General features: G+C 39.8%; 1 pseudogene; it reads left to right on the top strand.

The window, feature by feature from the left end:
- The first annotated feature begins 15,458 nt into the window (after window positions 1-15,458).
- On the top strand, window positions 15,459-16,733 carry LOC102822820 (annotated as a pseudogene).

The raw sequence follows: 16,733 nt of genomic DNA, 5'->3' as shown, positions 1-16,733 counted from the left end.
AGTCAGAATGTTCCTTAGGAGTCAGGATGATGAGACCTCATTTCTCATACTACAGACAAGTTATCAGGAGGGACCAGTCCCTGGAGAAGGACATCATGCTTGGTAAACGAGGTCAGTGAAAAAGAGGAAGATATCCAAGAAGATGGACTGATACAGTGGCAGCAGCAATGGGCTCAAACGTAATTGTTAGGATGGTGCAGGCCCCAGGAAGAATTTCGTTCTTTTGTGCATAGTGTCTCTATGAATTGGAATAGATTTTCCAGCACCTAACAATAGATACAATTGATACCTTGTGATAAGAGCAATACTGGTGCATTTAAATTGTTCTTCAAGGGAGTTAGCGCATTAAAGGTGCTGATATGAGTGATTTATAGAATATACTTTGGAGTGCTTTGCGTGACACAAGAGTGCCTCCAAGAGGTCTAACAGAGGTCAGTAAGAAGATAGCTGTGCAGCTGTTAAGAGAGTCCTATGACAAGTAGATGTATAAGAAAAAATAAGAACAAAGATGTAACATTTAAGCAGAAATTTCCTACTTCTAGAAACTAAATATCTCTTCTAGCCCTTCTCAGTATTGATAAATATTTTTCTACTGCTCCAAATTATATTCTTGAATTAATCAAGGAATTTTATTATTGGTTATTGCTTGCTTAGAAACTTGGGACATCTAATTTAGGATCAGCATGGTATCTTATGTTCTGCCCTGTTGGATATTAAGTTTTCATTAGGCATATCTTAGGTTTGTAGTCAAAAAGAAAGAGTACAAGACATTCTAATATTGTTGTTAGGTGCTGTCAAGTCAGTTCCAAATCCTAGTGACTCTATGCACAACAAAACAAAACGCTGCCCAGTCCTGTGTACCAGGGTACTGTACAAACAGTAAATATGCTCAGCTGCTAACTGAAAAATTGGAGGTTCAAGTCCACCCAGAAGCACCTTGGAAGAAAAATCTGATGATCTACTTCAGAAAAAATTATCAAATAATTGTTATCAGGACTACTTGCGAGGGTTGGAAACGTAAAGGTAGACATTTTGTAGCAAGGAGGGGAGTGATTAACTTTTCAGCCTAGGAGCAGAGGTCCCTAGGACCATCAAGGGAGAAGAGTGGAGAGCAGGACCCTACCCAGAGAAGCAGTGATGCCTGAGATGGAGGCAGAGACGATGACGTGGAGAAATGGAGCAACTGGGGACTTTAGACACAGAGAGGGAGAGGGGCTGTTTGCTGACGACCGGGGGACAGGCTAGCAGAGTAAACCCTTTGGTTGGTTGATGATGCATGGAGGGGATTGTAATCATAGCAATGAAATGATATACGATAGGATTAATGTAAAACTAATGTTCTCCCATGTAAACTATCACATAATTCACAATAAAACATTTTTAAAAAATTATTGCTGAAAACACTTCTAGTCTAACACAATGGGGTTGCCATGAATCAGAATTGAATGGATAACAACTGGTTGGTTTTTTTCTAAGAGTACTGGGATAAACCTGTAAGTGGATGAACAAGGGCTTCCAGGATTACAACAGAGGGGGCAAGGCATAAGAAAACCATGAAAAGACTTGTTACTTAAGATTTTTCCTAAGCCCATCATCAATGGTAAATACATCCAAATGGCACATCAGGAGCTATATACTGCTGGAGGCATCTAGAGAATCTGTTGAAACTCTATTGAGAAGTTCTCCAAGATATTTCAAACTTCCCTATAACATGATGACTGTAATTTTGCATAACATGAGAGCTATAAATGTTGTTGTCGTCGTTAAGTACCGTGGAGATGGTTCGGACTCATAGCGACCCTGTACAGGGTTTCTAAGGCTGTAAATCTTTACGGGAGCAGAAAGCCTCATCTTTCTCCTGTGGAACCGCTGGTAGTTTCAAACTGCTGACCTTGAGGTTAGCAGCCTGATTCGTAACCACTATGGTACCAGAGCGCCTTGAGAGCTATAAATAGAATATGATAAATCTTGTGAGGTATAGATTTCAAGACTATGATCTACATGTCAAAAGCATTCAATCTTGCACTATTTAATTTATGCTCCAGAATTGTAATTGTATGTGTATCTGTTGTTAGGTGCAGTTGAGTGATTCCAACTCATATGAACAACAGAATGAAACCCTGCCTGGTCTCACATTGTTGTTACGTTTGAGTCCATTGCTGCTACCACTGTGTCAATCCATCTCCTTTAGGGTCTTCCTCTTTTTTGCTGAACCTCCATTTACAAAGTATGATGTCCTTCTCCAGGAAATGATCCCTCCTGATAAGATGTCCAAAGCAAAGTTTTGCCATCTTAGTTTCTAAAGAGCATTCTGACTGCCATTCTTCCAAGACAGAGTTACTTGTTCTTCTGGAATTACATGGTACTTTCGATAAAATCATACCTCATACTTTCCAGTCTCTGATTTTTAATAGATGTTTTCCAGTTGTTTCTCCTCATTCTGTTGTGTCCCATCAGCAAATGAAGGTTCTGAAAGCTTTGCTCTATTCCTCACATCATTATAGTCAACACTACTTTGAGGAGGCATTTCTTCCCCAGATGCCTTTTAAGTGCCTTCCAAACGGAGGAGTTCATCTTCTGGTACTATATCTGACAGTGTTTATTGCTGTTCATAATGTTTTCATTTTCTGACACTATCTCTGACAATGTTCTGATGCTATTCATAAGACTTTTAGTGGACAATCATTCAGAAGTTGTTCACCTCTCCTTCTTCCTAGTCTGTCTTAGTCTGGAATCTCCACCATGGTGACCCTGCTGGTATTTAAAATACCACTGGTATAGCTTACAGCATCATAGCAACATGAAAGCTACCATAGTACAACAAACTGACAGACAAATTTTAGATGTGTATAGTATGGATGGTGGCGGTGTACGGTTTTATTTGTGTATGGTGGTGGTGGTGGTGGTGCACCCTTGAGTCAGTTCCAACTCATAGTGATCCCGGATAGGGTTTCCAAGGCTGTAAATCTTTATGGGAGCATCTTTGTCCCACGGAGTAGCTGATGGATTCAAACTGCCAATCTTGTGGTTGGTAGCCCAACGCATAACCCACTACATTACCAGGACTCCCTTACATGTGTATACATGGTACTATGTTGTTGTTAAGTACCGTCAAGTCAGTTCCGACTCATAGAGACCTAGTATAGGGTTTCCAAGGAGTGGATGGTGAGCTTGAACCACCAACCTTGAGGTTCAAACCAACAATGTAGTCCAGTACATTAACTCACAGCACCATACCACAGGATTCCACACATAGTACCATATTCACATATCATCTGAGGCTCAGTAATAGGGAAGAATAACTAATAATTGCTTTAGAGCCATACTTATATGTGATTATCTAAGGCAGCGATTTGTTTTATATCAACAATTCTGTCACCATTATAATTATTAAAACCAATCTTATTAATGAGAATTATTGCCATTCTCATTAATAGTACTATTCTCAAATTTCATAACAGAACCTATAATCCATATTAAGATATTACTTAAAGTAGTAATCTATCATTTTTTACAAATATAAAAAAAATTCTATTTTATATCTTCACCCTTTTATTTAATGCTCTATAGATACTTAAGTCTTCTACTTTAAATACTACATTGACTTTTAAACATCATTATATTATATATACATGTACATAGGACATAAAGAATTTTCTAGTAGTTTTTGCTGAAGGCTAAATGAGTTAAGACTACGGAAATATTGAGTTCCCATTAATGAATGTGTTGCATGCAGAGATTAGAAAATCTTTCAATGGGGAAATTGAAGTGAGAATTAAAGCACAAAATAGGTGGTTGAACTAAATAGCATTTTATGTTTTCTCCCAACTCTGGGACATCATGAATATGAAACAGTTCTTACAGATTTTGAACAAGGTAGAGGATGTTAGCACTGAGAATAGAGATGAGGCAAATGAGAGAGAAACCATGGAGATATTCTATTCATTCAAAACAATTTGGCCCTGGCTGGAAGTGGGATGCTGGAGTAAAGGATGACAAATCAAAGCCTCAATGTTTTCAGTCCAAGAAACTAAGTAGAGAAGTACCAGTAATAGAAATGGCAAATGAAAAGGATTAATAATCAGCACATTTTCCCCCATTGTTTTGACTGTGAAGGAATTCAACTGAACAGGGTGACTGAAAAAAGATAAGTGAACTCTGTATTCCTCTTTCATTTGCTGATATCAGAAGTGGTTCTAAGAAGGTTTCTACTACTCTTCTAGCGCCTTAGCGTTCTGTTCCTGGGTTGAGGATGTTCATTGTGCTGGGATGTCTGGGTCCAAAGGATGGCCTCTACTTCTGGATCTTCTCTGATGGTTGTGAGATTCTCCCTCTTGTTTCTGAGATTGCTTATTTTATATCCAGGCTAGAGTTTTAGATGTGTCAGGAGACCTCACTCCTGGCTAGACTTAATGGAAACAAGGCCCTGAAAGGAAGCTGGTAGAGGGAAACTAGAGTGTGTGGCAAATGAGCTGGAACTCAGGACCAGGGGGAGAAGAGTTCATGGGGATACATTTTGTATCTTTCAAGATTGACTCAAGAATTGGGACGGGCTTGAGCCTTGAAGCAGAGTATATGAGACTCAAGCTAAAACTAAGGAACTCAGAAATGGACTTAACAGATACAATGTCTTTGGAAGAGTGTCCTAACGGAAACCATACCTGAAAAACAACTGAAAAAAGAGAGGAAGACATCCAGGAAAATAATGCATAAATCTATTCAAAAAGCAATATGAAATTGAATATTATTAGTTTGCAAAGTTTGTCTTCAAAAAGCAAAATATTTAATATATTTTTCAAGAGACAGAAACCATGAATTTAAATGTACATTACCTTGAAATTTTGCTTGCCATATCATCTATTACTGTGATGCCTATTTATCCTTATTTTAATTCTGTCCTTATCTTAAAAATGAGACCACCTTATAATAAAATCTACTAGGCCAATTCTCAAATATGTTCTGTGAACCAGCAGCATAAGTATCACCTGACTCACTGAAACCAGAACCCACTACACTAGTGCAAAAAATGGTGCCAACCATTCCTCCCACAGACTACTCTACTCAGCTAGGTTCAATAATTCACTGCAATGACAACAAACTCACAGTTTGGGGTTTTTTTAGGGGAATTGTTGTTAAGTGTCATAAAGTTGTTAAATGTTGTTAAGTGCCATCAAGTCAGTTCCAACTCACAGCGACCCTCTATAGGGTTTCTGAGACTTTAACTCCTTGTCAGAACATAAAGCCTCATCTTTCTCCCACAGAGTGACTGCTGAGCTCAGACCACTGACCTTGTGGTATGCACTCCAGAGCTTATCCTATGAATCCACTGTGCTCCCTGTTAGGGACATCAACAGGTTACAATTCAGGGCCAGAAATGCTCAGGGTACTTCTTTCAGTCAGAACAGTCTCTCCTCAGCTGTGCCCACAGACAGGCGTCTCTCGGCCTACACAATGTTACTAGGCTCTTTTAGGGTTTCTGATAAATGCTCACAGGACACACCGCTCCACCATAAGCCTCAGCCTAAAGGCACTCAACTCCATAGGTCAACAAAACTAGCTCCCCCAATTAAGTGCCTGGAGACACCCCACTCTGCAAGCAAGTTTGCTGGCCAAAGTCACTGAGCTTTACTTGCTCCATGGACTGTGAAGTCCACTGTTCTGTCTCTTGGTTCAGCTACTTCTGCTCTTCTGCTAGTCCTCTAGTGTCACAGTGTTCTGTTCCTGGGTTGAGGAAGTTCAATGTTCAGGGATCCAAAAGATAGGTTCCACTCCAGGATCTTCTTTCATGGTAATGAGATTCCTCCCTTCTGTGTCGGAAATGGTTTATTTTATATTCATTCTAGAGTTCCAAGTTTTTACAATCACAGTGAACTCTCTTAACAATCATAATAGAATCATCATACTATCAGCATCTCTTCACACCTTTTCTTATCCAGACCCATTAGCAAAAATGTTGTTTGGTGGGAGTTACAAAGGCTATGGATAGAAGAGCCCGTATAGGGTAATTCACTACACTGCAATTAGACAGTTCAGAAGTAGACTTTGTTGGCAGTCCAGGAGAGACCTGTGTTAGGTCAGGGAGGCAGTATGGTCAAGTAGAATAACTGGGGTTCTGTAGCTAGGCTAGACTGAGACCTAACTGGGACCCCAGCAATTACTAGGCATGTAGGGTCTTGAGCAAATTATTTAGCATTTTTAACCTCAGTTTAGGAGTCCTGGAGGACTGTAAGATAAGCACTGAACCACAAGATCCATTTGAACTGCAAGGTCAGTGGTTCAAATTCATCAGCCACTCCTTAGAAACTCTATACAGGGTTGGTATGAGTCAGAACTGAATCGATGACACTCAACCTCAGTTTCCTCATAACAGAAATGGAAATAATGCCTACCTTGAAAGATGGAGTCCTGGTGTGACACTATACAATAAGCACTGGACTACTATCTGCAAGGTCAGTGGTTGTCAGTTCAAACCCATCAGTTACTCCTCAGAAACCCTATATAGGGTCACTGTGAGTTGGAACTGACTTGATGGCAGTTAATAACAACAACCTTATAAGGTTACTGTGAACTATGATGTTTATGTGACTACAAAATACTTAAAGTACTGGCTCTGGTATAAATAAGGCCCAGTTGAAATGACAGATCCACCGCTTACTAACTGTGTGATCTTGGGCAAGTTTTCTCATCCGTAACATTGGTAATAATACACTTTAACTCATAGACTTGTTGAGAGGATTCAATGAATTCATATATACAAATTTCTTAGAAGACTCCCTGCCACCTAAGTACTTAATAACTATTACCTATTTGTAATAATCTAGAGCTCTGGTAGCGTAGTGGTTACAAATCGGGCTGTGAACCTTAAGGTCAGTGGTTCAAAACTACCAGCCGCTCTGCGGGAGAAAGATGAGGCTTTCTACTCCGTAAAGATTGACACCCTCGGAAACCCTGTACAAGGTCGCTATGGGTCGGAACCGACTCAACGGCACTTAACAACAACAACAACATTTGTAATAATAATACTAATAGCAACAACAATAACATCTCACATATAAAATACTTAGATTGAGAATATGTTGCTGTTTTTAGATGCCATTCTGTTCTGACTCATAGTGACCCTGTATACATCAGAACAAAACACTGCCCAGCCCTGCTCCATTCTCACAATCCTTGCTATGTTTGAGCCCATTGTTGCAGCTGCTACATTAATCAGTCTCATTGACCATCTTCCTCGTTTTCCCTGACTCTCCACCAAGCAAGATGTCTTTCTTCAGGGACTGGTTCTACCTGATTACATGCCCAAAATACATGAGATAAAGCCTCGCCATCCTTGCTTCTAAGGAACATTCTGACTTGTACTTGTTCCCACATAAATTTGTCATTCTTTGAGAGAAGAGGCAGGGAAAATTATCTATGGGCTAGAGGATAGATACATGTTAACATGGGTCACAGGTCACAGGGCAGGCAGTATACAACAAGAGCAAGGTTGGCAGAGGAAAAATGAAGGTAACAGGTGACATGGGGAAGAATACAATAGCTAAAGTAAATAGAGGTAAATTTTGTTAACTTATGGTACATGGAGGGGATTGCAATCATTGTAATGAAGCAAAGAATATTTTTTTTTTTAATACAAAACTGATGATCTGCTTTGTAAACCTTCACTCAATTCACAATACAAAGTTTTTTTAAATGTTCATTCTTCTGGAAGCCCATGTTATGATCAATATTCTTCACCAAATCTGTAATTCAAAACCACCATTTTTCTCGTTTTCAGCACATTCAATGTCCAGCAGGAATATGAGGTAACTGAAAAGGCCATGGCTGAATGAGGCACACCTTAGTCTTCAAAGTAACATCTTTGTTCTTTAATACTTCAAAGAGATCTTTTGCATCAGATTTGTTCAATGTAATAAGTCATTTGATTTTGTGACTGCAGCTTCCATGGACATTGATTGTATATCCAAGTAAAGTGAAATTCTTGCAACTTCAATCTTTTCTCTATTTATCATGATGTTGCTTATTGGCCCAGTTGTGAGGATTTTAATTTTCTTTATGTTGAGATATAATCCATACTGATGACTGCAGCCTTTGATGTTTATCAATAAATGCTTCAAGTTCTTTTGGCAAGCAAGGTTACATCATCTGTATATTGTAGGTTGTTAATGAGTCTTCCTCCACTCTTGGTGCTGTGTTCTTCATAGAGTCCAACTTCTTGGATAATTTGCTCACCATACAGACTAAGTGTGGTGAAAGCACACAATCCTGATGCACATCTTCCTGATTTTAAACCATGCTGTATCCTCTTGTTCTGTTCAAATGACTATCCCTTGGTCTCTGTATAGATTCTGCATGAGCACAATTAGGTGTTCTGGAATTTCCATTCTTTACAATGGCACCCATAATTTGTTATTTTCCACACAGTCAAATGTCTTTGTGTAGTTAGTAAAACAAATCTGTCTTGGAAGAAATATAGCCAGATCCTTACAAGCAATGATGGTGAGACTTGGTCTCTCAAACTTTGGACATGTTATCAGAGGGACCAGTTCTTGGAGAAAGACATCGTGCTTGGTAAAGTGGAAGGTGAACAAAAGAAGGAAGAATCTGGTCAGATGGCTTGACACAGTGGCAGCAACATTGGGCTCAAACCTAACAATTGTGAGGATGATGCAGGACAGGGCAGTGGTTCGTTCTGTTGTGTATAAGGTCACTAGGAGTGGGAACCAACTTAATGTCACCTAGCAACAACATCTTTCTGATAGTCTCTGCTTTCAACCAAAATCCAGTTTGTATCAGCAATGGTAACCTTTAGCATGTCCTCTTCTGAAACCAGCTTGCATTTCTGGCAATTGCCTGCTGATGTGCTGCTGAGATAATTTTTGAATTGTCTTCAGCAAAATTTTACTTAGGTGCAATAATGATGTTGTTAGATAATATTCACATTCTGTTGGATCACCATTCTTGGAATGGGCATGAACGAATATGAATCTCTTTCAATCAGCTGGCCAAATAACTGTCTTCCAAATTTCTTGGTATCTTCATATGAGAACTTCTGACACTGGAGTAGGTTAAGTACTCAGTGTTTGGTAGCAATTTTTATTACTGTTATAAAGTTATTTTCCATAATGTTATAAGGTTATAAGAGGAGCCAGTCTAAGGCCACCTTCTGATATTTTTTATATATTCTTTACATGCTAATATCTTTTCTCCCCACTCTGATAATGCTGATTGAAACACAGACACAAAAAAGGAGCAGGATATGTGTGATAAAATTGCATAGAGCTTGTGAAAAATAGCACAGAGACATCAGACCTCCTTGTCTGACTTCATGATAATGAACAGAGAATATCAAGACCAATATCAGCCCAAGCCAGATCTCTCTGAGGTGGAGGCTAGGCATACCTCCTCTCTCCAAACTTTTTACTAATTTTGACACCAGCCTTTCCTCCCACAGCACTCTCTGTTGGACTCAAGAATTCATTTAAACTGTCACACAGAATTCACAGACAATATTCATGGGGTTTATTAAGGAATAAACAAGCTATCATTCAGGATCAGTTTTTTGGTCAAACCAACTTCTTGGTTGTGCCTATAGACAGACTCTGTCTTGACCCATTGTCCCTTATCCTGCTTAGGCAAGAGTTACAAACTTCATTAGCTCCGCCAACAAGTGCCTACAGGCACCCCACTCCTTAGCAAGCCTCCTTACTACCTTGCTCTGGGGGTCAGGAAGCCCACTGTGTCATCCATCTCGTGCTGGTCTCTTGGCTTACCCGCTACTGCTGGACTCTGTTGTGCTTACTAACACTTCTCACTGTCTTTGGTGTTATACCGCTGTCTCTTGGGTCTAGGAAGTATTCAGCCCAGGTACCCCGGGTCCAAAGGACACATTCTACTACCGATTCTTTTTTGATGGTAGTAAGATTCTCTCCTCCACTTTTGGAACTGACAATCTTCAAGTTTAGTGGGATGGCAAAACTTATTTGTATTGTCCCACCACCACATTAGGAGCACAGTGGCTCTAGAGGCTAAGTGGTTTAACCCACCAGCTTCTCTGTGGGAGAAAGATGAGGCTTTCTGCTCCTGCAAAGATTTATAGACTGGGAAACGCTATTGTTGTTATGTCCGTGGAGTCGGTTCCAACTCATAGCGACCCTGTACAGGGTTTCCAAGGCTGTAAATATTTACGGGAGCAGAAAGCCTAATGCTATACAGGATCACTATGAATCAGAACCAACTCAATGACACTTAACGACCACAACAACCCCCATATCATGCTTGGTAAAGTAGAGGATTCCAAGTGCATGATCCACATCATTAGCATGCTGTCCATCCCCTTGGTGAGCCACAAAACACCTTGTTTGCATAGTCCTATCCAGTTTGTGGAAATCACAAAGACCATGGCTAGAAGGGCCATATCAGAGTAATTCACTACACCACAGAACTCTACATACATACAAGAGAAATAAAAAATATTGTTACAAAATCATAGAAAGCCTTTATTAAACAAAAATGTCAAAATGTGAAGCTATTGTTGAACATATCCTCCAATTAAGTCTATACACTTCTGAAGGCAGTGCTTCCGTCTTTCTGACATTTCCCTGAACAATTCTAAGCTCTTGGATTTACACAATGTTAAAGCAACAGTTCTGGCATCTCAAGGGACTCTGATCATAGTCCTTTTAAAGGTTCTTTGAGTTTGGGGAACAAAAACAAATCTGAACAGGAAAGATCAGGGATGTAGGGTGATTGAGGTAGTTTCCCAGTGAAATTCTTAGAAGACAGCCTTTACCACCCTTAAAGAATGAGCAGGAGCATTGTTGGGATGAGAAAAAAATTCCGCAGTGCAACTTTCCTGGATTTTTTCCTCACAAATGCAATTTTCAGTTTTTTAAACTTTCTTTTATAAGCCCTTGTGATTCTCCTGTGTCCTGTGAGAAACTCCATCAAGTTTACCCTGTTGGAATCCCAAAAAAACAGTTACTATAACCTATTGAGCTAACTTAACTGCCTTGAATTTAATTGGCCCAGCCGATCCTCTCAGACACTGTTGTTTGGATTGGGTAAGAACATAACCATTCAGGAAGATGAACAAACTTCAAACAGGATAGACTCCAAAAGAAAATCACCATGATGTATCATAATCAAACCGTCCAAAAGCAAAGACAAAGAAAGAATCCTGAAAGCAGCTCAGGAAAAATGAAAAGTTACCTAGAAAGGCGAATCAGTAAGATTAAGCTCTGGTTTCTCAGCAGAAACCATGCAAGCAAGAAAACAATGGGGAGACATACACAAAATCCTGAAAGTAAAAATTGCCAACCAAGAATCGTATATCCAGCAAAACTGTCCCTCAAATATGACAGTGAAATTAGAACAGTTCCAGAAAAACAGAAATTAAAGGAATTTATAAAAATCATACCAACTTTATAAAAAATAATACAGGGAGTCCTTTGGACTGAAAACCAATAGCAGACAACAACCAGCAACTAACATACATGGCAACACCACCCAGAAGTAGAAGTATCCTAAGTAAAACAAACCTACAAGACCTGAAATAGAGAATCAGAGGTATCAATTTATAATGAAGACAATGACAAAGCAAAAAGAAGGACAGGGTAGTTACAGAACTCCCCATCAGCAAGGAAGTCAGGTAGATTTCAAGATAAAACATACTGTTTTAAACTGGGGAAGAAATTAATAAATTATTGATTAACCTCAAAGAAAATTAATATACCTTCACATCAAATCAAGAAAAAGGAAGCCCATGAAGATTTTGCAAATATTAAAACAACAGCAATGAAGAAATTGACAAGAAAATGCACAAACAAAATGAACTCAGCACAGAAAAATATGTAGAACAAAGAGCAGCACTACAAAAAAACACACTGATAAATGACTACAATCAATTCACACCTCTCAATAATTACACTGAACATCAATGGATTCAATGCATCAGTCAAGTGACAAAGAGTAGCGGAATGGATAAGAAAATAGGATCCTTTAATATGCTGTTTACAAGAGACACACTTTACACACAAATACAAAAATAGATTTAAAATTAAAGGATGGAAAAAATATGTCAAGTTAATGGTATTCGAAAACAAACACAGTGGCAATATTAATTTCTGATAAAATAGACTTTAAGGCAAAAACTGGAATAGAGATAAAGAAGGACATTTTTTCATGATTTAAAGGGTCAATTTAACAAGAGGACATAACCATCAAAAACAAATGTCTATGCTCCCAAGAAAAGAGACTCAAAATACATAAATCAAACTCTAATGAAATTGAAGAAAAAAATAGAAAGTTGTACAATAATGGTAGGAGACTTTATTTATTTTAAAGTTTTTATTGTGAATTGAGTGAAGGTTTACAGGACAGATTATCAGTTTTTACATTCAACAAATCATACTTCGTTTCATTACAATGATTATAATCCTCTCCATGTACCATCAGTTAACAGTATTTACCTCTATTTCCTTTTTATTATTTTTGATGTACACATACAAAACAAAAAATATATATTCTTTTAAATGTCAAAAGAGCACATTTTGCAAGCCTGCCTCCTGCTCTCAAACACACAGCCTCTCTCAGTCCATGGGCCTAGAGTTCTTAGCTGCTCTCTCTATGCCATCACCTCTGTACAATCTCTGCTGTCACCGCTTTTCTGGTTAGAATCTCATGCTTCACTCATGCTTTTCCCTCTTCGTGGTCTTAGGGGTCCTCTGTTCCTGAAATGAAAAAATAACTACTACTCACTTTTAGTTACACATCTTCTACATTTACAGTTGTGCAATAGTAATTAATCCTGTTAACAATTACTCACAATTGAATCATAAAATCCTATCACCATCATCTCCCATTCCCTTATACCAGATCTAGCTGCAAAAGAGGGAAACTCTTCAGTGGGGATTCTACCTTACCCCCCTCATTCTGAAACTAAGCACACTCATGAAAGCTTGTAATCCAAATCTAGCCACTTTGAGCATTTGTTGTTGTTGGTAAGTGCTGTTGAGTTCATTCTGACTCCTCATTTTGATAGTTAATGCCTAAGTTGCCCATCCTTATCAACTCAATGTACTGAGGGGACAAGCTTGATCCTTGAGATCCTTCCATTTCAGTTGAAATTTTGAGCAACTGGATCCATAAGCAAAGATCCAGTTCATTAAACTTCATCTGGTCCAGTTCTGGTCAGCTAGCCATCCAAGCTAGGTCAAATGGGTACTATCTGAAAGTTTGGGAGTTCTTGCATGCCTCCATTCACTTCAGACCTGCTAGAATGGTAGGAGATTTTACTACCAAGTATGATAAAGATTTAGCCAAAAGAGTAAAAAGGGAACCAACAGACTAGGAAAATGTTTTTTAAATGATGCATCAGACAAGGGACTGATCTCTAAAACTTATAGAAAGGTCCACCACCTCTGGAGTCCTGGTGTGGCACTGTGGTTTAATGCTCTGAATTACAACTTTGGTTTGAAACACAGGCCGGTGGTTTAACCTCACTAGCCGCTCCTTGGAAATCCTATACAGGGTTACTATGAGTTGGAACTGACTCAATGGCACTTAACAACAACACAGCACTTCTACAAGAAAAAGACAACACAATTAAAAAACGGGCACAGGACATGAACAGATACTTCACTAAAGAAGACAGTTAGGCAGGCAAGAAACATGAAGAAATGTTCATGATCATAGTCATTATTATTTATTATAGTACTGTCAAGTCGGATCTGACTCATAGTGACCCTGCATAGGGTGTCTGAGGAGCAGATGGTGAGTTTAAACCCCTGACCTTGCAGTTCAAACTGACCTTGTGGTCCAGTGCTTATCCTATGGCGCCATAGCCAGTGTTCTTGTTGTTAAGTGCCATCAAGTTGGTTCCAATCCATAGCAACCCTGGGTTTCTGAGGAGTGGCTGGTGAGCTTGAACTGCCAAACTTACGGGTCAAACAGACTATGCTGTCCAGCGCATTAGCCATTAGCGCCACACCAGGATTCTATTGGAGAGATGCAATCAAAATAACAATGAGATACCATCTCATGCTCACATTAAGAGCAAAATTCAAAAAACAGAAAACAACAAATGCTGTTGAGGGTATGGAAAGACTGGACCCTTCCTGAATTTCTGGTGGGACTGTAAAATGGTTCAACCACTGTTGAAAACACTATAGTGCTTCCTTGGAAAGTTGAAAATGGAAATCCAGTGTGGCCCAGCAAGAGTCCTGGTGTGGCGCTGTGGGTTAATGTGCTGAACTGCAAAATCAGTGTGATCCATAGGTTGGCAGTTCAAGCTCACCAGCTGCTCCTTGGAAACCCTATACAGGGTTGCTATGGGTCGGAAGTGACTTAATGGCACTTAACAACAAAAACATGACCCAGTAATCCCTCTACTAAATATTCACAAGAATTAAGAGCCAAGATACAAGTAGATATATGCACACCATTGTTCATTCCAGCACTATTCACGATAGCAAAAAGATGGAGATATCTTAAATGCTCATCAAGTGTGGATAAGCAGACTTTGGTATATACACACAATGGAATACTATGCAACATTGAAGAGTAATGATGAACATGAGAAACACCTCATAATGTGGATGAACCTGGAGGACAATATGCTAGTGAAATAAGTCAATCACAAAAGGATAAATAATGTATGAGACCACTATTGCAAAAACTCAAGAAAAGGTTTTCATACTACAAGAAACATTCTTTGATGGTTACCAGGCATGGAAGGGAGAGTAAGTCACTAGCTAGAAGGAAGACACATGTTAATTCAGGAAATGGACTGGGCGTGTACAAGCAGGGGAAGGCAATATACAAGAAGAGGGCGGTTGGCAGAAGAATGATGAAGATAGGTGAAGACACAGGAAGGTATGCAATCACTAAATGGGATACAGGTGAGTAGTGTTGTATAGACAACGGTGGAAAAACAGTGTTCTATGTGTAGATACATGGTCAGAGGTAAGAGAGGAAAAGTGGGATATATACATATTTATATATCCCACAAATATAAAAGAGTTTGAAAGACGATGTTTGTGCATAGTCCTTGAGTGGCGCTGTGGGTTAATGCGCCAGACTGCAAAGCCGTTTGAACTGCAAGGTCGGTGGTTCAAGCTCACCAGCTGCTCCTCGGGGAACCCTATACAGGGTTGCTATGGGTCGGAAACGACTTGACAGCATTTCACAACAACAAACTTAACTATAAATAGCCTACTACTGACCTAATCAGAATCAACTCGACAGCACTTTACAACAACACCTGACCTAATCAAGGAGCTCTGGTAGTGCAGTGGTTACGAATCGGACTGCGAACCTCAGGGATAGCAGTTTGAAACTACCAGTTGTTCTGCGGGAGAAAGATAAGGATTTACAGCCTCGGGGTCCATGGGGGAGGAGGAGAGGCAGCCCAGGTAGGTGAGGCGCGAGCGCCAGCACTTGGGAAGGCCCATCCGGGGGCCATGGCGGGACAGGTGAGGTTGCAGCCCGGACAGCCTTGTCGAGAAGGTTATATACTATCTCTGGTCTGTCTGAACTCTTCCAAGGCTTGGTATGAGATCATGAACGTGTCACAGCTGTTTGCTTCTCCTGCTGTCTACATGGATGTGAATTCCAGCATCATCAACTTGAGTATTTCTGCAAATGCAGAAAATACAGTCTTTATGTGGGCTTGGCATTGGCCTTAAGTTCTAGCATTTTTATTGGCTCCAGCTTCACATTGAAAAAGAAGGGCCTCTTACAACTGGCCACCAAGGGAGTTACTAGAGCTGGACAAGGTGGGCATTCTTACCTCAAGGAATGGCTTTAGTGGGCAGGATTACTCTCAATGGGAGCAGGAGAGGCTGCAAATTTTGTGGCCTATGCTTTTGCACCTGCCACTTTGGTCACTCCACTGGGTGTTCTCATAAGTGCAATATTGTCTTCCTATTTTTTAAATGAGCGCTTGAATATTCATGGGAAAATAGGCTGCATATTAAGTATATTGGGGTCAACTGTGATGGTTATCCATGTCCCTCAAGAAGAGGAAGTTGCTTCTCTGCATGAAATAGAAATGAAATTGAGAGACCCAGGATTTCTATCCTTTGCAGTTGTCATAACTGTGATCTGCTTGGTGCTGATATTGGTCGTGGATCCCAGGAAAGGACAGACCAACATACTGGTCTACATTTCAGTCTGTTCAATGATTGGAGCAGACCAACATACTGGTCTACATTTCAATCTGTTCAATGATTGGAGCATTTTCAGTGTCTTCTGTCAAGGGCCTGGGAATTGCCATTAAGGAGCTATTAGAGTGGAAACCCATTTACAAGCATCCCCTGGTCTTCATTTTGTTGGCTGTGCTTGTGCTTTCAGTGACTACACAGATTAACTATCTCAACAAGGCCCTGGACACCTTTTATACATCACTCGTCACTCCCATTTACTATGTGGGCTTCACGTCCATGGTAGTGACTTGCTCCGCCATCTTATTCCAGGAGTGGTATAGCATGAAAGCTGAAGATATCATCGGGACCCTGAGTGGGTTCTTGACCCTTGTCAATGGCATCTTTCTTCTACACACTTTTAAAAACACTGACATTACCTGGAGTCAGCTGACATCCACTGCTAAGGAAGAAGTCTCCTATCGGAATGACAATGAAGACAAATATGTTTTACTAGAGAACATAGAATGTTCAACCCTAGAATACAATGATGACGTCACCTTGTTTAGCAAGATTGATGATCAAAGTTTCTAG

This window comes from Chrysochloris asiatica, unplaced genomic scaffold (assembly GCF_000296735.1).
Source record: "Chrysochloris asiatica unplaced genomic scaffold, ChrAsi1.0 scaffold00043, whole genome shotgun sequence".
In the NCBI taxonomy this organism is placed as follows: domain Eukaryota; kingdom Metazoa; phylum Chordata; class Mammalia; order Afrosoricida; family Chrysochloridae; genus Chrysochloris; species Chrysochloris asiatica.
The sequence above is the reverse complement of the archived record's forward strand: the minus strand, read 5'-3'. Positions and strand labels throughout refer to the sequence as shown.